The sequence below is a fragment of the Myodes glareolus genome, chromosome 5, assembly GCF_982192425.1.
Source record: "Myodes glareolus chromosome 5, mMyoGla1.1, whole genome shotgun sequence".
Classification (NCBI taxonomy): Eukaryota; Metazoa; Chordata; class Mammalia; order Rodentia; family Cricetidae; genus Myodes; species Myodes glareolus.
In genome coordinates, this window is record NC_142030.1 from 101,332,412 (window position 1) to 101,357,968 (window position 25,557).

The following is a 25,557-nucleotide window of genomic DNA, read 5'->3' on the forward strand; positions in this document are numbered from 1 at the left end:
GGGTTTGTAAAAACAGAAATTATAATGAAAAGTATTTTTATTTGGTGAGGCAATCTGGCAAAACCTCTCAGCTATCAGACTGTCAGAGATCTTTGAGAAGGATAAGATTTTACTTGAGTTACTGATTAAAAAAATGACAGAGAACTTACTTGGTTGGCACCCAGAGCTACTCTTTGGTCCTCCCTGGTCGCTGAAGGTTGCATTTGACCTTTGTTGTTTAGTGCAGAGCCAGTCAGGCTTTTGAAGACTCTGTGGACTAAGGAATCTTTAGGAAGACAGGTCTACCTTACCTGCACAGCTAGACTGTTGATTCCAGTGATTATGTCCACATTTGGAAGTCTCCAGTTTAGGTGATAGGCAGTTTTTTGCCCAATGGTCAGCGCTTGGCAGTCGAAGCAAACTGCAGATGGACGTTGGTCAGTGACTTGACCATCTGTCTTTTGTCTTCTCAGAGGAAACAGAGTGCTTGTTAGGAGCCAACCTGTCTCTTTTTGTTATGAAAAGTTTTTTAAATAATTAAACATTTAAATATCGCATTTCCCAGATGTCTGAGCAGTTGAGGGCTGATTATTAGGTATAGCTGCAGTATAGAATCTGTCTGGAAGATTGGGTTTGAGTTTGACTGTATTGACTCTTAATAGGTAAGATCCACATTTGTAAAAAGACAGACAGAAAAAAAAACTGTTTGTAACATTAAGATTAGTGGCAGAACTGACAATGGTAGAAAACAGCTTAAAAGTACATACCAGTTTATGATTTTGTAGTCTGAAACGAGATGAAATGAACAATTATTATACATAGAGAACAGGAATTAGGCAAAGTGTATGTTTCTGATGGGCCCTATCAGAAAGCACGTCACTATGCAAAACACCTGTAATCACAGCTAAGGAGAGAATTTCAGTGAACACTGAGGAGGGGGAGGGAAAAGCGGGACATACATAGCAGTGGGAGGGCCTGGTCGCGTGATCTGGCTCTCAGTGAATCTAGTGATAAAGTCACCTGACCCCAATGAACATGGCGGCGGCCTCGTGTTGTGGCTTGAATCGAAAGACCACGGGAATTTTAAAAGCTGGGGGCCGCCTGGTTGTTATGCAGAGTCTGAATCGTGAAAAACTGGCAATTTAAGACAATTTAAGGCATATTTAGGCTGGTACGACTTGTTTTCCCAGGTAAAGACCGTGAAAAACCCGCAAAAAACCGTGGCATCGCGAGCCTATGGGGAACGGCTCCCCGTTTAGGTGAGATGCAAATCGACCACCCAGGACATGTGGGTGAGCATCCTCAATCCATATGTGGGGGGTATAGGCCAAACCGGATCAGCCAATTACGTCCGCGAGAAAGGTTGGAAGGAAGAAAGGACTGAAATAAAGAGGAAGAAGCCTGGGAACCCCCGGTCCCCAGGTGCGGGAATGCACGGGCTTAACAGAGGACACAAGCCGTAATGGATGCCAGTGACGGGGCGGAGAAGTACCCCCTGAGCCCAGAAACACAGGGAGGACCGGTAAATCCCAGGTTAAAAAGGCTCAGATAAGCTGGCTGGAGTGAGGAAACTTACAATTAGAAGCCGGTGTTGTTTGTAGCAAGGAGTCCAGGCAGTTGGCGGGGTTGAGAAGTCCTCGGTTCTGATTCAGTCCCGGAAGTTGGTGGTCAGGGTCCCAGACGAAAGGTGAAGCTGGAACTCTGGCCTTTGGCGGGTGAATCTCTCGAGTCCACGGCACCAAAATATTGTTCTTTTAAAAATACCATGAGCGGATGTCCCAGGCAGCTCGCGGAGCAGCTGCAAGTGGCAGCGCCATGCGGCGGAGGGAGTCAGGGTCCCTGGGTGAGCAGCAGAGTCAAACGGCTGGATATGGTGGACAGCAAAGTAAATAGACATAAGACTATACATAAAGCTAGACATTTACTACTTAAAGAAAGAAAAACATAGACAAGCATAGGGAAAAGACATACACACACACACACACACACACACACACACACACACACGAGAGAGAGAGAGAGAGAGAGAGAGAGAGAGAAGATGGCGGCGGGGGCAGGGTCAAAAGTGGCTGGCATGGGCGTGGTTAGTTCTTAAAGTGTCCCAATGGAATAACACCAAGGATATGTTCTATTCTATTCTATCTTAAAACAAATCCATCATTTTAAATAGCAAAGTAGTAATAAAGGCATTAGTTAGTATATCAATTATCATCAGAATGTTTAAACGTGCAAGCCATATTAAAGAGGTTAATAAAGGCATTAATTAGTGTATTAATTATCATCAGAGTGTTTTAACATGCAAACCATATTAAAGAGGTAGGCTGCTTCTTTGTATGTTTGTTTGTTTTGAGAGACGGTGTTGCTACAGAGAGAGCCCAAGCTAACCTTGACTTCACCTCAGTCTCCTCAGTGCTAGAATAATGACCGCATACCAATATGCTTTGTTTGTGAAAGCTTTTACAAAAATATTTAAGGACACATCTGTGGTAAAGGTAACTTGAGCCTAATTCATAGTTCAACATAAAAACAAAAAGTTAATTGATGAATGACCCTTTTTATGGACCTGACAGTATTTCTTCCTATTATTATAAACAGCCTAGTAACCTACATATAAAAACTCTTTCCATACTGCATAAAATTTTGATTTATTAAGAAATAATCACTCTGCCAGAGGACTGGGCATGTAGCTCAGAAAGCAGAGTGTTCCTCTGATGAGCACAAATCTCTTGATTTTATCCCCAGCATCACATAATCCTGATATGGTTGCCCACACTTGTAATGCCAGACTTTGGGAACAAGAAGGCAGAAGGATCAATATTTCAAGGTCAGTCTTTACTACATATTTAATTCTAGGCCAGCCTGGACTACATGAGGCACTGTCTCAAAATAATATAGATAAATGATAATAAAAATAGGCTTCCCATGTCTAGCAATAGAACAGCTGTGACCTTAGGCTTGCAGGATTAAAAAAAAAGATTTATTTTATTTTTATCTTCATTTGACTCTATGTGTGTACACAAATTGTATGTAGGTATCCACAGACGCTATAAGTATGTGCAGGATTCCCTAGAGCTGGAGTGACAGCTGGTTGTGAGAAGCCTGATCAGAATGTTGGGAACCAACCCAAGGTCTGCTGCAAGTGTAGGAAACATTCTTTTCTTTGGAGGCATGACTGCAGTCATGCATGCGTGTGTGTGTGTGTGTGTGTGTGTGTGTGTGTGTGTGTCTGTGTGTCTGTGTGTCTATGTGTTTATATCCAACTGCTCTTTCCTAGTACCTCTATTCACTTAGACCCTAGAGGTTAATACCATCTCTATTAAATACTAAGTTTGAGTCATTAATCTATCACAAAGGTCCAAGTGTCTTCTACTTTTTTGCTTCTATAGGTGGTAGATGCTTCTCTAGGTGGACGCTGCAGAGCAGTCTCATTGGAATATGTCTCTGTGCTATGAGGAAGTGATAGATGTTTCTCTAGGCAAACTCTGCTGTGTAGTCTCAACATTGGAAGAATGCTTCTGTGCTGCTAGGAAGTGGTAGATGCTTCCTTATATGGGCTCTGATTTTAATCTCATTGGAAACATGCCTCTATGCTATGATGAGATGGTAGATGCTTTCCTAGGTGGAATCTCCTGGATGGGCTCATTGTTGAAAGCATGCCTTTGAAGGGAGACTGGGATGCCAGCATCTTTTGATGTTTGTTCCATATCAACCATAAGTTGAATGAGCTTTGTCCTGCTGCTGGTCCCCTGCCATGATGTGCAACCTCACAACAGATAGACAACCAAGGAGACCATCATGGACCAAAGTCTCTGTGACTTTAGGTCAGATGAAAAATATCCCTTTAGAGCTTGAGTTATTTGGTGTGAGAACTGAAGTATCACAAACACATTAACATTCTTTTAATTTTTCATTTAATTCTAATAATAAATATACCTTCCCATGTATTAATATCCTAGTTGGAGGGTTCTAATTCTCTGTGTGACCAATAACTGCATGGAAGTAGATTGTTTGTGCATGATGCACCAAGCCAGAATTTACCTAAACAGATAAGTAGTCCTGCTTTCAGTCTTCAATATTGAAATGAAAATTTATTGAAAATAAAATGCTTTATCAACTCAATTAGAGTGTAACTTTTTACAACATCTCCTGCTAATTCTCAATTTTGTAGGAAAGAACAATGGACTGTGTACTCAACATCACAATCAACCTTCATAAGAATGCCCATTCCCTTATGCATTCAACTAATATTTCTGTGCATGGTAGTTGTAATGCATTTTCATTCCACATGGCCAGCTTTTGTAGTAGGTATTATTTAGAAACAGAATGAGATTTCTCTTTTTCATTGCATTTATATCCTACTATTACTACTAATAATAGTGTGTATGTGTGTGTGTGTGTTTGCATTTATGTGCCGCTACTACTACTACTATCATTATTAGTGTGTGTGTGTGTGTGTGTGTGTGTGTGTGTGTGTGTGTGTTTGGAGTAGGTATGAGCGTGTCATAGCATATCTGTATATGTCAGAAGACAACTTGCCAGAGGTGGTTCTCTCCTACCACATAGGTTCTTGGGGCTGAACTCAGATCATCATGTGTTGCAAAATAAGTGGTAGGCTGCATTCCCGCCAGTATCCTGGCTCCCTGGCTAGTTTACACCCGAAATAATTACACAGAAACTTTATTCTTTTAAACACTACTTGGCCCATTAGTTCTAGCCTCTTCTGGATATCTCTCACATATTCTTTAACTAATTTCTAATAATGTGTGTAGCACCATGGCTTACCGGGAAAGATTCAGCATGTCTGATCTGGCAGCTGGTTCCATGGTGTCTGCCTGACTCTGCTTCTTTCTCCCAGCATCCTGTTCTGTCTACTCCACCTATTTAAACTGCTGTCCTATCGAAAGCCAAGGCAGTTTCTTTATTAATTAACCAATTAAAGCAACACATAGGAAGAAGACCCACCTACATCAATTATGCTTGGTGGCAAGTGTCCTGATATGTTGAAACATCTCACCAGTTCTGTCGCTTACATTAGGATTTCTCTTCTGTACATTTAGAATTCTTTGAGTGCATAAGTTGACTAAATCAACATAACTGGCATGTGGCTGCATTAGAGCTTTCTGGGTTGTTTAATGGTGCTCCACAGGGATTTTGTTTTGTTGGCTTCCTAACAACTACAACAAGATTCTCATTCACTTTTTCTTTATTTATAGAAATGCCTAACTCCTTCCAGTTGTTTTTTTCTAGTATTTTTTAGGATGTTGTGGTTTGAATATGAAATGCCCCTATAGGTTCAGTATAGGTTCAGTATTTGAGCACTTGAACCTGATACTCTGGTGCTATCTGGGGAGACTGTGGAACCTTTAGGAGATAGGGCCTTGGTGGAAGGAGTGGGCCATGAATGATTGGCCTTACTTTCTATGGACTAGCCCATTCCCTGTTAATTGTTTGTCTTTCTTTCTCCTGATTCAATGTGACCAGTTCCCTCCTATTTTTATTCCTATGTTTTACCTACCACGATGGACTTTTACCCTTAAACTTAGTCTAAAGAATCCCTTCCTTCTGTCATAATTTGCTGTATATCAGGTATATTTGTCACACAAATTGGTTGTTATGATCATTTATATTTCATATATTATATGAATATAATTACTCCCAAACTCCCCAGACACTTGGGAGGAAAAGGACTCACCCATCTCTCATGGATTACTATGCCTACTTGAGTGATTTAGGGAAGACTATATGAATTTTATTTCCTGGAATAGTTGAGAAACATTCTTTTAAAAGATGATACCATAGCTTGTGGAAGATGAATTCATTTATTAAGAGAGAAGAAGATGTGGGATGCTTACCAGGTGGAACATGACCTTCTCACAGCCACAGAGGCTTGGAAGTATATGGAGTACATTGGAAGGATGAGGTTTCAGCTGACTGAACAGGTGTGGGCTTGTTCCCTTTTCACAGTGAGGAACTGCTAAGGAGATGACACAGGCAGGGATGCTGCATGGGACAAATTAATCAAGGACTCTCTTGACATTCTGCTCGGAAACTGGTTGGTTGATAATTGTGTTTCTTATGAATTGCTCTGGGAACATAATAATGAATTCATAGTACTAAGTAGATAAATTTGAGAACAAAATATACTTTTAGGAGCTGTGTGCATTCTCCATACTAGAGGAAATCTTTTAAAATAAATTGCTGAAAGCAGTCACTTAAAAACAGATAAATGGGCTACAAAGACAACTCAGTGGTTAAAAAGCATTTTATTGCTCTTGCAGAGGACCAGAGCTCCTCAGCACTCAGGTTGGGTAGCTCACAATTGCTGTGACTCCAGCTCTGTGTACAGGGTGGAGTCTGATGCCCTCTTTTACCTCTGTGGGCACCTGCACTCATTTACAACACACACAAAAAATAAAGATATATTTTTTAAAAAAGTAAAAATTTGGGGGGGGGGATTAGTCCAGTCGGTAATGTAATTTCTGCACAGACATGGGGAGTTGAATTTAGATTTCTGGCACACATGTAAACTGGATGCTCTAGCACAGTCCCTAATTTCAGAGCCTTTGATGTGAGATGTGAGGGAGGGACAAGAGAATGCTCAGTAGCTTGTTCGATAGCTACCTGAATGTACACAGTTATGTACGTTCTGCCTGTGTAAAGACCCTGCCTCACAAAAGATAGACGATGAAGTCTGACAACCATGTTGTCTTGTGGACTCCAGAGACATGCTGTGTAATCCTTTGCCTACACTAACTGAAAGCACACATGATTCACAGCACATACACACACACACACACACACACACACACACACACACACACACTACAGACTCACATGATGTAATAGTTCAGCTACCAGAGCAGCACTCTATGCACCAGTTGAGCACAGTAGCCAACTACAGTTAAGTCGCTATAGTGAAATTATCACACATATAATTTTAATTGAGATACTTTCTCTAAATTCATGCATTTCTCTTGCTATCAGTGGCTATTCCTGGTCAAGATACACTTGTTATTTTTTGGAGGTGGAGGTTGACTGTCCATGCCCTTCTAAATATCTAAGAACTTGCGGTATCATCTTCCTCTTAGGATTTCTCAGTAAAAGGTCACAATTTGGCAAGTGGGTGTGCTTCTTGCTTATTCCGCTTGAATCTGTAGAATCTAATTAAAGAATGTCTTTCAGGTTCTAAAGAGAGCTAAATGATGATACTCACTGGGTAAGAGTCTCATGGAACTGAAAATCTCCCATTGCTGCAGAGAATAAATCTCATTGTGGAATGCTATAGTGAGATATGTGGGCAAGCCTCTTAGGCCTTCAGGAAGATTTAGATCAACTCTCATCTTTAAGTAGGACACAGATGTCTTCTAAAGAGAAATGTACCCACTCCTGTGTATCTTTGTGTGCATTAATACATATATGCATGTGTGTTAGTATAATAAACAAACAAGAACAGATAAAGAAAATCCTACATGAGACATGTTTCATTAAAGGGGAAGCATGAGCATATGTTTCATTAAGAGAGAAACATGAGACTCCAGAAATGGTTCAGCAGTTAAGAACATTTGTGGTTCTTCCAGAGGAGCCAGATTTAGTTCTAAGTACCCACAGCTGTCTGTAACTCCAGCTCCTGAGGAGATGACATCTTCCTCTTGGGACACCAGGCACACATGTTGTGCCAAAATATATATTTTAGCAATATAATCATACATATAAAATAAATATTTAAAGATTTATCACTCCCTAATTTTTGTTGAAATTAAAATCACTTAGCTAGAATCATTTTTCCTTCCCTCCTTTCTTTTCATATGTATTTGAATGCGTGGAACCAGAAGTTGATACTGTATGTTATTGATCATCCTGCTTATTCATTGAGGCAGAATACTTCATAGGAAAGTTACCCTTTTGGTTAGACTTTGCAACCAGCTTTTCCTGTGAACCCAATCCCTGTCTTCTAAATGCTGAGCTTATAGGTGGACTACCATGACTTCCTGGAATTTATGTGAGTTCTGGGGTCTTCAAATTTATGAAGCAAATGCTTTTTCCACTGTCCTATCCTCCTAGCTTAAAAATTAATCATTTTTTTTGCATGAGAATCCCCCAGCCTTTAGAACCACCTGTGGTGTTTCACAGTCTTCATGGCTCCCTAAAAGGAAAATATCTCATCACTCTGAAGAAAACCCTCCACTCTCTAAGAAGTTTCTCCCTCATGCTGCCCTGGCTTAGTCAGAACTCCAGCAACTAACAAATATCTTGCTTGGTGGTTCTGAAAGGGATCTTCAAATTTTGTCATTTGGTATCTGACTCCTTTTACTTGTAGTATTTCGGATGTTCTTCCACATAGTTTCAAGGTCAATGCTCGGTTCTCTTTTTGGACTGAATAACACCCACCTGTAGAGATATACTTCATTTTGCTTGTCTCCTCCTCTGTGGTGTTTGGGATGCATCTTTTTTTCTGGCCATTGTAAACAATGCTGTTCCTAAGATGTGTTTACATGTGCTGGTTTGAATACTTGTTTTCAGTTCTTTTGAATAGAAGGATTTTTGAGCTTCAGTTAATTCTATATTTCACTTTTTGAACTTTCGCCAAATCGGTTTTTAAATTTTATTTATGCATTTATTTATTTTTTCTTTTCCTTCCTTCCAATCTTTACCCTTCCCACAACTACTTCTCTCTTCCCTTCAGGAAAGTGCAGGCCTCCATGTATATGTATTTCTTTGAAAGGTTTGTTTCTTTTCATTTTATATGTATGAGTGTTTGCTTGCATGTGTCTGTGAATGCCATATGCATACCTGGTACCAGTCGAAGCTGGAAAAGTGTGTCAGATCTTCTGGAGCTGGAGTTACAGGCATTGTGAGCTGTCTAATATGGGTGTTAAAAATAAGACCTTGGTTGTCTGCAAGAACAGTGAGTATTCTAATTGCTGATAAATCTCTACAGGCCTTACTTATTTTTCGTGTGTGTGCATTTGTGTGCCATGGCACATGCGCAGAGGTCAAAGGACACCTTTACAGAAGTCAGTTCTCTCTTCCTCCCGTATGGATTCTGGGGATCAAATTTAGGACTCAAACTTGGCAGAGAGCTCCTTAAACCCCTGAGCCTTCTTACTGGTCCCAAATTTACTTTGGTAGTGACTGAGTCTTTTTTCATTCTCATCAATCTCTCCACAGTTTTGTTAGCAATTTCTTTACCTTTTAAAAATTTACACAGTTGTCCTAGTAGGCATGATTGTGTTGCCAAGATTTTAATTTGAATTTCACCTATGACTGGTGACACTGAATATTCTTTCATATAATTGTTAGCTATTCACATATTTGGCCATGTACTCTAGCAAGTATAGGAGCTCCAGGTTCAGTGAGAAAGTAAATTAAAAATAGAACTACTATATACCTTAGCTATATACCCAGAAAACTCTACACTACACTATAGGGATAATGCATTCCCAGGATTATTTCTGATTTATTCACTGTAGTAAACAATTGAAATCCATATAGCTGTTCATCAACTGATAAATTTATGATAAAAATGATATATATACATATATATAAATACATACATACATATATATGAATTGTATTTACCTCTACAGAAAAGTGAAATCAAAAAATTTGCATGACCATAAATATATAATATAAAGTAGATCAAATAATATCAGAAGAAAATACACAATGTTCTTCCTCATATGTGAACCCTAACCTATATATGCATACACATACACACATATATATGCATATACATATACACACACACACATATATATATATATTACATACATACATCTATAATATATTATGGGAAATGTACATATAATATATGTAATCCAAAGTGCACATGAATACAGACTAATAAAGACAACAAGAAAGTCTAGCTACTAGGAGATGAGGAAGGACTGAATGCCAGCAATACACACAGACATAAGCAATAAAAGAGGATATGAAGCTCATTGTTTTCAAGTTCTAACTCTCTTACAGATTCTTCTTTTCTGATGATGGATCACTGTGTGAAAATATACTTGATAGTGAAAGTATAAAATCTGTGTGAAACTGCACTTTCAGAATGGCTGTTCCTTTTAGAAGTTCACTGAGACATATAGACATTGGGAAGCTTAATTTCAGTGCATGATGGATTTTGTTGTCATTGTTGTTCGCTGGCTCTTTATAACATATTCTTACTAGGGTAAATACTGCACGTAGGTGAAACTATAAAAGAAAGAAATGTAAAGCTGCTTTCAGGGAAGGCAAGGGGTAGGATAGAGGTCAAAAAAATTGAGGGGACCCAAGGCTGTAGCATCTGAAACAACACAAAAAAGATACACAGAGAACGGGAGAAAGCAAACATGTTTTGTAAATATTTTTTATCATTTTATTTTTTTAACTTAATTTTTTTTTGATATTAAGTCTAGGTTTTGACTTGTGCAACCCAGGCCAGACTCAAACTTGTACTTTTCTTGCTTCAACCTCTCGAATACTGGAATTAAATCTGACCATGTAGCCGACAAACTAGTTCTTCAGTAGCTCACTAATTGTATTTTTCAGATTATGACTTTTCTTTTGTCAATTATTATTATTATTATTATTATTGTGATTTTTTTCTAAAAAAATGTGTATCTTGGGAGGGCACATATGTGTGAGAGTTCCTTGAAGGTCAAAAAGATGGTGTTAAGTCCCCAGGAGCAGGAGTTACACACTTATGTGAGCTGCCCCACATGGGTGTTGGGAACTGAACTCTGGACCTCTGAAAGAGCAGCAAGTGCTCCTAACTACTGAACCATCTCTCCAGGCCAAATAATTAATTTTGAGAGTCAGTAGGCTGTGATTCTGATGAAGATCGCTTTCTCTAGACTGTGATTTCCTTTCATAGACTTAAAAAGTCCTTCCTTAATCCAAGATGCTAAAGATTTTTCTTTAACACAAAGCCTTTGGGAGATACCTCAAATTCCAATTTTAAGAGCTAGCTACTATTATAAAGTTGATACTAGTATACATTGGACTATATTGGACTATATGCTTCATTCTATTTCTGGTCTCCATTCTATTTAATTAATCTACCTTTAATTTTATCATAGAGCAATGTTCCTTCCTCGATTGCTTTCTCTCTTCCTTTCTTCCTTCTTTACCTCAATCTTTTGGTTTTTGTGTTTTCTGAAACAGAATCTCACTATGTATCTTTTGCTATCCTAGAACTCAATATGTAGATCAGACTGGCCTTGAACTCACAGATCTACCTGCCTCCCAACTTGCTTGGGACTAAAGATGTGCACCCCACTATGCTTTACTGAGCATTGTCACTTTCTAATGAACTTTCTATGACGTGTTAGGAAAAACAAAAGCAAAACCTACAACAAAACTGGCCTTGTTACTTTTTAAAATATTGTGCTGAAATATTCAGTGAAATTTTATTGAAATTGCCTTGGGGAAAAATTTTGAAGCATTGTGTCTTCCAAGACACATACACAACAGGGCTCATTTTTCATGTAAATGTTTTCGTTTCTTTTCATAGTTTGTGTCCTTCACATCTAACTCTGTTGGGGTTTGGTGCAATGATAAACAGATATTTCAAACTAGGACTTCTATCTTTCATCACTCATGACCAGCCTTTACCTGGTTTGCCCAAGTCTATACTATCAATATGACCTTGACATTTAACTTTAAGAATTTGTCTGTTTTGTCTGGTTTGGGCAAGAATCCTACCAAATCAGTTTAATCAGAATGACCTGTCCTTAATATATGATTACTTTTGATTTTAGTCCTCCTTCTTCTGCCTTGGTGATGACAGACAACCCTGGCCTGTCTTCTGCCCTCTTCAAGCTAAGTGCATGTATCCAGGCTCTCTCTAAGCCCTGGGATTTCCTCTGGGCAGTTGTTTGACCGTCAACCCCACTCTGTACCTTGCCTATAAATTTCTATTTTCCTTTTTGAACGTGGAGGTAAATCAAACCTGCCTCATTTCTACACCATCTAGCTGTATTTCTCTTATAGACCTGTGACAATAGTCCTGAACTAATTTGATTACAGATTTTTTTAAATAAATACCAAATATCTATGATAATACTGACAGGTTGAAGTGCAAATTATTTGTGTATATTGCCTTCAATTCTGTGATCTCCCTAAAATTGTGTATTAACTCCTGTTATTCTAGGACTTTAACAGCTTCTTTCTTTATTTATTTAATTTTGTTTTTTTGAGACAGGGTTTCTCTATAGTTTTGGAACCTGTCCTGCAGCTAGCTCTTGTAGACTGGGCTTGCCTCAAATTCAGAGATTCACCTGCTTCTGTTTCCTGAATTCTGGGGCTAAAGGTGTGCACCACCACTGCCCAGCTGATTTTAACAGCTATTATAACAAAGATCAGGCTGTTTAATTTTTTTAAACTTCTTTCTCAACTGGAATATCTTTTTATTATTCCTTTTGTATTTAATTTTCTTGGCTATATCCCTTAATACAACATAGAATAGAAGTGCAAAGGAAAAAATGCAATCTTTACTTCTTGTGGACATTGGAAGGTATCATCATTCTGTATTCAAATATAAATCTGGTTAATAGTTTTGTATATGTTTAAAAATGTCTTTTATTAGGTTCAGGAATCTTTATATTTCATTTTAAAAAGTTTTTAGTCATGAGGAAATGTGGATTTCTGTAAAACCTTTCTCTATATCTTTCAAGGGTACCCTCTAGATTCTGTTTTGATTATTGGTAAAATGAATTGTACAAATTTTCAAGTATTATTAACCAATTTCTGACTTTAAAAAATAAGTTGTACATTATTACTCTAGGGAGTCATCAAAAGATTAAAAGAAAAATGCATCAAATAGTTGAGAAATCAAATCAGGATACTTTTAGTTTAGCAATAGTATTTAAAAATATAAAAAATATCTATTTTATTTTTATTTGTGTGTGTGTGTGTGTGTGTGTGTGTGTGTGTGTGTATTGAGTACCATGTTTGTGCAGCTTTCTAAGGAGGCCAGAAGGAGGTATCCGATCCTCTGGGGCTGGAGATAAAGCTGGTTGTGAACTGCCTTAAATGAGTACTGGGAACTGAACTTGGATCCTCTAAGAATAATGCCTGATTACAAGTGCTCATTTGTCTCTGCAGTCCCTGCGCTTTTCTTTTCTTTTTTTTTTTTTCTCCAGTTGGTGTAATGTACCATGTTGTATTTCTCATATGTATGATTAGATGGTGAGGTGAAAAATAACATGACTGGGCATCTTGCTTCTGTGTAGTCTCTTGGAGCCTGGTATAGAAGCTCAGGGGAGAAAATGACCTCTTCAAAGTTCTTTTCAACGGAATCACCATGCACAAACTTGAGCACTGAGAAGTACAAAGGGAATATTGTACGTATCACACACAGAAATTGACAACTTAAACAGCAGAGATAGGTGTATGTTTGAGAAGCATAGCTGGTTACCTGATACAGAAAGGATGTATGAAGAACTTAGGAGAACACCACAGAAATGAGCACAGTGTAGGTGCTAAATGCTTACAGAGGAAGGAACTAGCTTCAGATGAAGCAACATACAGGAAAATAAAATATTTGATGTGAAGTTAATTTTCATGTCTCTAGCCTTAGAGATTAAATATACTGCCCTGGGCCATTCTAAAATAAAATTGAAAATGACTATGTGCTAGTAGATTTCAATGAATGGTATCAGAATGATTTTCTCAGATGGCTGAGGATAGATTTGTTTGCCCAGATTGGGGGCCTTCAATTTTAATTTTGCCTCACAATTGCTTTAAAAACTTATTGAAACAGAGCCCTGGGTCTGCCCCTAAAATCTGTGATGTGCAGGCCTGCAGAGATGCCTAAGGATATGTAATTCTTACCGGCCTCCAAACTCTGCTTCTGGTTCTGAGATCTGTTCTGCCATGCACCATCCAATTACCCAGACCCTTCGGTTAAAGTGTTTGCTCAGAAGGTAAAATAGCCAAGAACCAATATCCAGGACTCTGATCTAGCGCTCTCCTTACACGGTTGTGGTGACAATTTCAAACCTTGTTTCACCTTCCTTTATGCATAAAGCATGATTATGACTCAGCGACCTTTAAAGGCTCCCGTTCCTTCTGAGCTCTGTGATTCTTTTCTGCCCTTCATTTCCTAAATCAAGATTATTCCTCTGACTCATTTTACCAATACAGATTATTCATTTGTAATATACTCTGTTCGAATACTTTCGTTTTGATCTTTAAGTTATAAGATGAAGAAAATATCCTATATGATGGATCTGAAACTTCCAAATGCCTTAGGAGGGTTTTTTAAAAGTAAAGGTGGTGCGGGAGAATTATCTGTATTCTGTCAATCATATTTTAATAAAACGCTGATTGGCCAGGCAGGCAGTATAGGTGGGAAAGCCAGACAGGAAGTAGGGGTGGAGCAAAGAGACTAGGAGTATTCTGGAAGCAGAAGCTCTCTCTCAGCCATTCCTGTACAGACCACCGAAGAGAGGAAACATGTAAGCTGCCCAGCTGGAAAAGGTACTGAGCTATTATGGCTAACATAGATAATGATAATGGATTAATATAAGTGACAAGGACTAATAATAAGCCTGACCTATTGGGCCAATCAGTTTATAATCTTATGGAGTCTTGTGTGTGATTTTCTTTGGGTTTTGCTGGCTATGGAGTACCGGGCGGGACAGATACCCCAACAAGCCGGCCCTCATGTTACATAAAGGTAACAGGTAACACATTTTCCCGTGAAACTAAAATGAAAGACTAGCAATTGAGCTCTTAAAAAGATTTATTTTTATTATTTGAAAATTATGTCTAAGTAATCATGTCTATGTATTTGTGTGGGGGAGGGTGCGTGCTTGCAGAGGGAAGATATCAGATCCCCTTTAACTGACTTACAGGTAGTTAAGGGTCACCCAACGTGAACTCTAAGATCCCAACTTGACTCCTCTGCAAGAACAGTCCATGTTCTGAACCGCTGAGGCATTCCTGGTCTCACAGATAGTGGTTCTAACAGCCAGTACTAGGAAGTAAAGAGCTCATGGAGGAGACAAGTGTAGGAAAGAGAGGATTTCAAAGGACCATAACCAGAGTAAAGAAGCCTGTGTGACCCGAGGAGGACAGGAGAAACAGGCCACATTTCCTTTCTTTTCTCTCTCCTCCTTTCTCTCCTTATTCCCACATTGGAGCATTTCAAACATCTTTTGCTGGTAGTGGAAGTTTGAATACACTTGAGCTGTCAGTCAGGAATTAGTTATCACGGAGGACCATGAAAATGCTTCAGTGTCCCGTAGCAGCCAGTGTTGACTCAATAACACACTGCTCTCCCTCAAAGGGAATTAGTGGTGGTTCCTTCTGAACCAAAATATGTGTGTCAATAAGTTAGAAGCACAGACTTAGAGTACCCCAAATACCATGCTCCAACATCGTAATAGTTTTATGTGTCTTTTAAAGTAACAATACAAAGAAAATTATAAATCAAAGAGTTTTTCAAATACATGGGTGGGAACCCTGGGTAGATGAGGTACACAATGCAGGGGTATCATTTCTATAGGCCTAAAAATTATACGATATTGTTCTTTGTCTTTGAGTTGGTGGACCAGGGGCCAGTTAGTATATTCCAAAACCATTGTACCTGCTATTCACAATGCTGCTAGGTCAGTCACAGAGGCAAGCAATAGGTGACCATTAAATGAGCTGAAGAGAGTCTAAGATAAATTCTTTCTGGAGCTACAACCCTGCAATTCTCCACAATCATGGAAGGTTAGTCCATTAATTATTTTTACAGAATCTTTAGCAGAGGTGTGACTTGTTTCTGGAAGCTTCAACCCGATTATCTAATCTTGGAGCCACCACCTATTCTAATTCTCCAGAGTCCTGAAAATACTGTCTCACCTCCAGGAGCTCAGTTCTTACATCTGAGAAATAGTGCATAGGAACTTAGGGTCTCTTTGAACGTCCTTGTACACCAATAGCTGCTATGTCATTTTAGGAGATATGACAGAGGGACTGGCTGTGCCAGATGGCTGCTAATGACTAGCTTTGTGAGATGTATCCAAGGTGGCGTTGTTGTGACAGCTTTCTTATTACTCTTACACATTCAGGGAGGGAGACAGCTGGTCTAGCAGTGCCTTCCTGGTCTGTTTTGTTAGTATCCACTAATTAATGTTTCCATTGTTGGGAGGACTCCATTTGGTTGTGTGTGTGGCCATGGTGTAATCTTCTCCTTTCAGAAATCTTAAATAACCCAATGATCTTTTACGATGTTAAGTTTACTAAGAATCTTCTTTGTGGATAAACACACTTATATACAGGAGAATTTAGTCTGGATTCATTTACCTTAGAGATCTATGCTGAAAAATCTAAACTCAGAAGGTTGCTGTCAAACAGCGAGCAAATGGTTCAGTTTCAACAGGAAAAGTTCCCTACTTTAATCTAAAAAAAAAGAAGGAAGAAAGGAAGGAAGGAAGGAAGGAAGAAAGGAAGAAAGGAAGAAAGAAAGAAAGAAAGAAAGAAAGGAAGGAAGGAAGGAAGGAAGGAAGGAAGGAAGAAAGAAAGAAAGAAAGAAAGAAAGAAAGAAAGAAAGAAAGAAACTTAGTGAACTCAAGCAGCTGTCCCCAATGCTTATTTCTCGGTGACTAACATCTCTTACAGAACATTCATGTGTGGAGTTCAGAACCCACATGGAATTTGTTCAGAAGAAATTGTTCTCATTAAAATAGAGGCAACCGGGCAGTGATGACACACACCTTTAATCCCAAGACTCAGGAGGCAGAGTCAGGTAGATCTCTGTGAGGTGGAGACCAGCCTGGTCTACAAGAGCTAGTTCTAGGACAGGCCCCAAAACTACAGAGAAACCCTGTCTCCTGTCTTGAGAAACAAAACAAAGAAAATAGAGGCAAATGTTATGTATTTCTTAAGGCTTTGAATGGCATTGTGAAAAGCAGTGTATTTTAATTTCACCTTTGTCTTTAAAATAGTTTCATATGTCTTATTGAAAAATAATTTTGATTTCAAATTGTGTTGGAGGCTGACATTGGATAAATAAAGGAAGAAAAAGAAGAAAGAAAAGGAGAAGTGAAGAGAATGAGGGAATAAGAAGCACGGAAGGAAGGAAAGAAAAAGAAATAAAACAAATTAGAGAGGTCATCTGTAAGTTTTGGGTTCTACTCCCAAAAAAACTTTATTCTGATGTATTAAAGGGAATATGACTGACTATGGTGGCTAAAAGGTAATTAGTGTTATCATTGTGCTTGGCAAACACACCTTCAGTGTGTCTGTCCAGTGGACAGTTTCTGATCACAGTGCAGTTCTAACAGTCAAGGAGAGAAGAACTCACTGCACTTGTTTTAAAGAAAAGGTGTAGGAAACATGAGGTCCTTGTGGTCACAGATAAGCATTAGGGAAACCAGGAATGCTACACATGGAGGGCTGTCTCATCAAAAGGAGAGAACCTGCTTTCTGCCCCGATGGCTAGAAAAGAGGTGGATAACATCCTGCTGACCTCTGCACTATCTTCACAACCAGACCACACTGAATGTCCCAGATTCTCATGCTCATCTCAGCAAATCTGTAGTGCTACCCTCTCCAAAACTCTTGCCATAAGCATTTGTTATCTTGAGTCTGTTTTCTGAGACAATTTGTTGAATCAACATTTATGGAAGATGTCACATGTACTTTCTAAGAGTTTCAATATAATTGTACTGAATAGTTTTATATCAACTTGACAAAAGCTATAGTTGTCTGACAGGAGTGAACCTCAGTTGAGAAAAAGTAAGACCCAGATATAGGGTATTTTCTTAGTTAGTGATTGATGGAGGAGATTCCAGATCATTGTGGGTGATACCATCCTTGGGTTGTTGATCCAGGGTTCTAAGAAAGCAGGCTGAGCAAGTCATGGGGAGCAAGCGAGTAAGCAACACCTCTCCATGTGCTCTGCACCAGCTCTTGTATCAGGCTCCAGCTGTGCTTGAGTTCCTGTCTTGATGTAATCTAAAGCTGGACTATTATCTAGAATTGTAAGTCAAATAAACCCTGTCCTCCACAACTTCCTTTTGGTCATGGTATTTTTTTTCTGCATTAGAAACCTCAACTAAGAAAATAAGTATGTCTTGAGTTTTGATGTACAAATGAGATTGAGTTAATTATCATTAAGACATGTTTTAGCCAATTGTGCTCTGCTTAAATATGCCAACAACTTCCCAGTGTCAGACTCCAGAAGTTCAAACCAAAGAATGCTAGAGTCATACAGAACCAAGCTTCCTTATTGCCTCCTACAGATCAACACTCAGTTGGCAATGGTGTTTACAGAGGTCACCACAGAAGAGAATGAAGCTTATATGGCTTGAATTCTTCACTCAAGGTGATGAAGGATTTACTCGGGATTCACATTTATTTTTTTTTTGTTTGCAATTACTTCAGTTCAGGCTCTGTGACCCTTTTATGTGAAGTCCTCAGACTCAGTCATAGTAGGAATGATGTAAATCTACACTGACCAACTTTACTCAGAAGTACTTTCATGAAGGTCTTGGGTTCAAATGGGACAGTGAGATGGAGTATCCATCATTAAAAAATTTATGAGAAGAGTTACTAATGCCTCCGACAGCAGACACATCATGACAAGAGCTTTGAGCAATGTTCAGGTCCATTGTGGAGGTCTTACATCCCGTATACATTTCAGGATTCGGAGTTTCTGCACCGGTGAAGATACATAGTTCATAGTAGAGACTGAAGTCTGGCAGTCTCCCGCTGGCTTGTGGCAGGGAGGGGTCTCTGGGGACTGTAATGTATATGAACTACACCAGTGTGAAGGGCAAGGGTTTAGAAAAACAAGTTATTTTAGTTCTGGAATCAAAATTGCTTTCCTCTGGGAAACTGTCATCGTTCAACCAAATTGGAGCAGCCTTATAAGTCATTGTAAATAAGAGCGTGGATGATTTTCTTCACACATTGGAACCCATGTTCACCAGGTCTGTAAGTCATTGCTGCCAGAGTCAGAAAGAGCCTGGATACAGTTGTAATAGAGGAGAGGTTTTCTAGGGGGCATTTCTTGAACTTTTGTGAGTTGGGTTTGCTGTTAGTCATATGCAGTGTGAATCTACAAGCGTGCTTGTGTTGTCTGTCTAACAAAGTATTCTCCCTGGCAGAACCACAGTGAGAACATGTCTTGCTGGCTCACTGCTGGCTCAGTGCTGGAGCCCATGAGGCCCTACTCACATTTTCCCTTACTCATACTCATCTAGGTGACATGACTTTTCAGTGGGTTTTAATATGGCCAGTGGAATTCCTATAAATGTCATCACGGCATTTTGGTGAAACCAAATCACCTTTTAGAGTTTCAGCAGTGTGGCAGAAAATACCAAACTGACGGTCACAGGTGGAACCAGGTTAGGCCACCCTTTCTCAAAAAGGCAATTAAAACCCTCAAATTAATAGAAAAATGAAAAAAAAAGAAGGAAAGGAGGCAAATTACAGATGGTCACATTGAAAGAGGGACAAATAGATACATCTATCCCTCCAACATCAAATCTATTTTTAGGTCCTGAAGTGAGGTTAATTTAAGTGCAGAACCAGACTCACCCTTTGTCTCATCTGTAAGGTGATTTTAAAAGTTGTCAGTATGTTTCCACTGTCCTGCATTTAGTTAAGGTGTTAGATTTTTATTCTGCCAGCATGAGAGACTCCAATTTATTGGGGTCCATTATTTCAGTAGTCTTATATCCAAAATAAGGGACATATGCATCTCTTTAGATTACCTTCAACATTCCAGGCATGGCACAGTGGCATGCCAAGTTTCCCCTCAAAAATTTCCAATGTATCCCAGTGATTCCATCTCTTTGGTTTCAGCCTCTTACATCGCTGATCTTGGCTCCTCCAGCCTCCTCGAGCCTTTCGTTCCCTCTCATGTCATCCTCTTTGGTGCTCTGTGGATGCCTTATTTTAGCTCCTCTCTATTGGGAATGATTTTCTTAGGCCCTCCTGGACAGACTCTCTCTTCTACTGCAGAAAAACAAGCAGTGCAAGCAAGGGAGAGGAGCTGCTTTCTGGGAGTCTTGTTGAAGCTTCTTGATCGACTAAAAGTCAAGAATTTCAGCATAGCTAAGGACATGCTGACAACCTTTCCCCCTTTCAGCAATTACCTAGGAATCTCACTATAAACCCTTGATACAGGGAAAGGACATGTCCAAACATTTTGTACAACAACAGTGGACTTTAACTTCAATTTGTGAGATTATAATTCTATCTAAATTACCTTCAGAGTTTTCCCACATCTTACTTATCAAGAGAAAGAAGAAGAAGAAAGTTTCTTAGCCATGTTTGAAATGTACCTTTTTCCTCTAAGATGGCTTATGTGGCAAAAGTGAAGACTGACTCTCCCTTGAAACCTGTGTGTACTCTTTGAGTATCTTACTCTTTCTCTTGTGCCCCTCTCTTTTAATCCCCATGCTTACAATCTATGCTGGAAATCTCTTCTAATATACCATGGTTCCCTTTCAAGGAGTCCACACCCATGCTCTCAGACATGCTTTGTTCTTTCCCTGAGTACCTTTCTGTTTTTAATAAATCCCAATTTGGCTTCATAATAATTCATGCTGAGGTTTGGTGTTTGTTCTATAGAATCCAATGATCGGGTTTTACCTAAATAAATGCTTCCAATAGATTAAGGGAATCCCCAAACTGCTGAAGGCAATGGTTTGGAACTGTACATCTGTCCTTGCCATCCCTCACACTTCAGTGTTTATCTCACATCTGCTCCATGAAACATCCCCTAATAACTCTCTTCAATGGAAACACGCAGGGTTTGCAGCAATGATTTAACAGTCAAGCGTGCTAGCTGTTCTTAGAGAGGACTAGAGTTCCAGTCTCAGTACTCACGGAAGGTAATTCACAACCCCTGCAATTCCAGCTCTGTAGGATGTTATGCCCCCTTCTGGATCTAGAGCCATTGCACTCACATGTATGCAAGTGCTCATGCACACACATGTGCATAAACACATAGGTACAAATAAAAACTAATCTTTAAAAAACTTGAAGCACACAGATGCTCTCGACATTTTACTAACAACTTATAGAGTTTAAAAAATTTAAATCTGTTGTTTAATTCATCATTTATTTTTGTTTTTTATTGGTAGACAGTAAGATCTTCATGACTGGGACTAGCATCATATACTTTTGGCTTTCTGTTACTGCTCTGCTCCTAGGGTCTGAATCAAATACCTGACACATGATGCCTTCAATACATATTTGTGACTTGAGTGAATACATTCAGATAGTTCTGTGCATACTAGTGCCAGTAGTGATCATTTGTGAAGAATGAAGAACAGCAAAATTAATCCTAAATTTTTCTAAAAATCTAAGCAAGGAAACCAATGTTCTAAGATGTTTCAATGAACCTCACATGAGAAATCAAAGATTCCGTCATTGGGCAATATGCAGCGAGAAGAAAGCAATCTCCATTTTTTTAATCACGTCACTGCTTACAGATCTAACCATAGAACACGAGCACAACAGTTTCCATCATCGCATATTGCATGGGACCTGAAGAAACTCCCTTACTCAGATCTTACAGGATTGAGTCTAAGTGTTCCCATGATTGCTTAGGTAAGCATGGCTGTGTGTCAGATTCTGTTTGTGGTTTTGTTTTGAGACAGGGTCTCGCTACAATAATTGCTGGCAACTCTCTTTGTAGAGTTCTAAGGCTGGCTCAGAACTCATAGATAGCCTACCTCTCCATGACAATTGTTAGTATTAAAGTTGTACACCACCATGCCCAAGTGTACTTTGTTTGTAACACTATTAGCTCATCTCAGTTCACATGGCACTGGTAATTATTCCTGTTAGGCATTTTTGAATAATTGAATGTTGTAGTTTCTGAATGATGGTATTAAGCCATTGCCTGTCTGAAGCCTGACAAGGACTATGCTAAGAAATACTGTCAAGAGAGAATAAGGCGTTTCACAGGGCAGGGTAAGATCTCTGTTTCTCTTAGCATGAATATTACTGGAACTGACCCTGAGCACTCTGGCATCATAGTATAGTTGGTACCAGACATGTCAAGTGAAATGATGGAAGAAGCAAAAGACTGTCCATGCATGTCAGTAGTAGTGAAGTTAAGCTCCATTTTCTAAACACAAATTTGAGTTATTACTCCATAGTTATGCTTTTTAGCTACAATGTGAATTCTTTAAAAAGATAGCAAGGAAGATGCTTACACCAGCACTGTGCACCCAACAATGGCCATACCCCTTTTACTGAAGCCTGACTACATTTCAATGCTCCTAGCTGATGATCAACTTTCTGTCCAATTGCAGTCTTGAAGAGATGTATTTATACCAGAAAAACAAATCAGGAGACTAGAATTCCGGGTGGAAATTCAATGAATATTTTCAGGGGTTTTGAAATGTGTTTCCACATTTTTTTCTTCCAAGAAAAATAATGCCACCCCACCAAAAAGAGATGGAAAGTTTATGTTCACACATTTGCTGCATTGATTGATGAGATGGGAAGCCAAAATGCAGGTGAAGCATCATAAAACTAAACAGTGGGCACAATGTGAAGCAGTAACTTGGATGAAAGTCACACTCTTCTATATTTACCGTCAAAACATTAGCTAATATTTTTCTGAAAAAGATGCTCAATTTATTGTCACATGTGTATATATTTTAGTACATACATGAAGGATATATTTGATACTCATCTTTAACTAATATTTGACTGTAAGAATACCAGAGAGAGCAAGAGATCAAGCAAGAGTGCAGGCGTGCCATGGCACACGTGTAGAATGTGAAGGTCAGTTCTCTCCTTCTACCATGTGAGTCCCAGGAGAGCTCAAGATGTTCAGCATCCTCTTCATACCATATGCCTAGCACATTTCCTTGCTCCAGTGGTACATTTTCAGGTGAATTACAGTGCTTTGTTATTTAAAAAAAGCAATTTAATATATACAGCTTTCCATTTCATGCAGACATTCATGTTACTAGGTCTGTATAATATCAAGCTGCATTTCAATGAACCAAACACTGTCACCTGATAGAAGTATGTAAGACTCAATTTTTTCAAGCCTGCACAGTTACTAAATGGTTCATTTTGTTTCATTTTTGCAATGTCTATTGAGGATAAATGAATCCCAAGTTTTAAAATTAAGCGATTTATTTTGAATGTACTATGGATAGGGATAGTGGAATGTCACAGTGTGCATGTGGAGGCCAGAGGAAAACTTGAGCAAGAATATACTTGCCTCTTGTGAATGCCACAGGCTCATAGTGAGTGGGGGTAGGCCTTTGGGGTTTCAGAAGCCCAAACCAGGCCCAGTGGCACTCTCTCTGCCTGTTGTTGCAGGTCCATAGTTAGAACTCTACACTCCGTTTCCAGCACTATGTCTGCCAGTGTGCTGCCATGTTTCCTTAATGACCATTAAAAACAGAACTTCTGAAATGTTATGCTTTTCCCAAGTAAATGTTTTTCTTTATGAGGCTTGCCATGGTCATGGTGTCTCTTCATGGCAACAAAACCCTATCTGAGACACCTCTCCTGTGTGGATCCATGGTCATCAGGTGAGACAGTAGGAGCCTTTACCCTTTGAACCATCTCGATGAACTGGATTTTGTGTTTTATTCCTATCTCCTTTCTTTTTCACCCAGGACAGTGTATAAGTTTAACCCCATTTCGGTTATACCATATATAAAATGAGAAGATAGATCGCACTCAGCCGATGAGGCATGTTGAAGATTAAAGTAAAGCTTCAGAGAAACATCTTTCTGGCATCCCAGCCCCACAATGGTCATACTATATTGCTATTTCATATTCATGCTTTTGTGGTTTTCTATATTGTTTGTCCAGATTTTCTTTGGGATCATTTTTATTTTCTTAATGACTTATCATGGGTAAGCTTATATAATATGTTTCCTTTGTTATAAATGTATTACAGCCTTTTATAATCTGTCACTTAGTTTAAATTTGAAATTAAGGAAATTCAAGGATGACCCATGTCTCTGTCTCTGTGTGTGTCAATCCCCAGGCCCTTGCGCAACTTGTGAAAGGTCCAGAAGTGAAGGTTGTAGGTTACAGGCATAGTACCATAGTACACATACTACAGGCACTACAGGACCGTAGTATATGTAATAGCCTGGTTGCTACAGGCAAGTCCACCACAACTGGCTAACTGATCTTCAAATCTGGTGGAATTGACAAATGAATCATTGAGAAGTTTGAAAAGGGGGCTGCTAAAATGGGGAAAGGCTCCTTCAAATATTTCTGAATGTTGGACAAACTGAAAGTTGAGTATATACATGTAATCACTATTGGTATCTCCTGTTGAAATTGAAGAACAGGAAATGCTATATGACTATCTTGATGTCCCAGGATACAGAGAGTTTATTAAAGAGAGGATCACAGGCACGTATCAAGCTGATCGTGCTATAACTGGTTATTACTGCTGGTGTTGGTGAATTTGAAGCTGGTTTCTTCAAAAATGGACACACCTGTGAGCACTCCAGTAGGATTATACACTGTGTGGGAAGTAACTAATTCTTGGTGTCGACAAAATGGATTCCATCAAGCCACCCTACAGCGTAAAGACATATAAATAAATTGTTTAAGAACTCAGCATCTGCAATAAGAAAATTAGCAATAACCCTGACCCAGTAGCATTTGTTTCAGTTTCTGGTTGGGATAGCGACTTGCTGGAATTAATTACTAATATGCCTTGTTTCACGGGATGGAGAGTCACCTATAAAGATGGCAGGGTGACGAAGCTCACTATGCTGGGAGCTTTGTATTATATCTTACCATCAACTTGTCAAACTGGCAAGCCTTAGAGACTGCCCTTCCAGAATGTCTATAAAATTAGTGGTACTGGCACTCTCCCTGTGGGCTGAATGGCAGTTACCTTTGCTCCAGTCAATATCAAAATGGAAATACAGTCTGCTAAAATGCGTACCATGAAGCTTTGAGTGAAGCTCTTACTGGAGACCGTGTGTTTTTATAAAAAGAACATGTCTTTCAAAGATGCTAGACATGGCAACATTGCTACAGGCAGCCAAAATGACCCACCAATGGAAGCAGCTGGCTCTACTGCTCAGGTGATTGGCCTGAACCATCCATGCCAAATCAACAGTAACTATGCCATCGTATTGGATTGTCACACAGCTCACATGGCAAGCACATTTACTGAGTTTAAAGAAAACATCACATCTGATAAGAGGCTGGAAGATGACTTTAAATTCTTGAAAGTTGGTGATGGAGGCATTGTTGATATGGTCCCAGGCAATTCCATATGTGTTGAGAGCATTGCTGACTCTCCTTCCTTGGGTTCTTTTTCTGTTTGTTCCTGACATGAGGCAGACAGTTGCTGTGTCATCAAAGCTGTGAACAAGTAAGATGTTGGAGCTGGCAGGGCCAGTGAGTCTTCCTAAAAATCTCAGAAAGCTAAAAAATATTATCTCTAACACATAGCATTCCATTCTGACTCAGTGATGGAAGAGCTCAAATCTGTTTGTCAGCATTGACCATTTATGTTTAATAGTAAAAGACTTCTCAATGATAACAGTGTTACAAAGCCTTCAAAAGGAAAGGAGAATGTTTTGTGAGCCATTTTCTTTTGGCCAGGAACAGTTTTAAGTTATGTCTTTTAAGAAT

The 25,557-nt window shown here is 39.1% G+C and overlaps 1 pseudogene; it reads left to right on the top strand.

The window, feature by feature from the left end:
* Positions 1-1,744: 1,744 nt before the first annotated feature.
* Positions 1,745-25,367, top strand: LOC125406689 (elongation factor 1-alpha 1 pseudogene; annotated as a pseudogene).
* Positions 25,368-25,557: the final 190 nt, after the last annotated feature.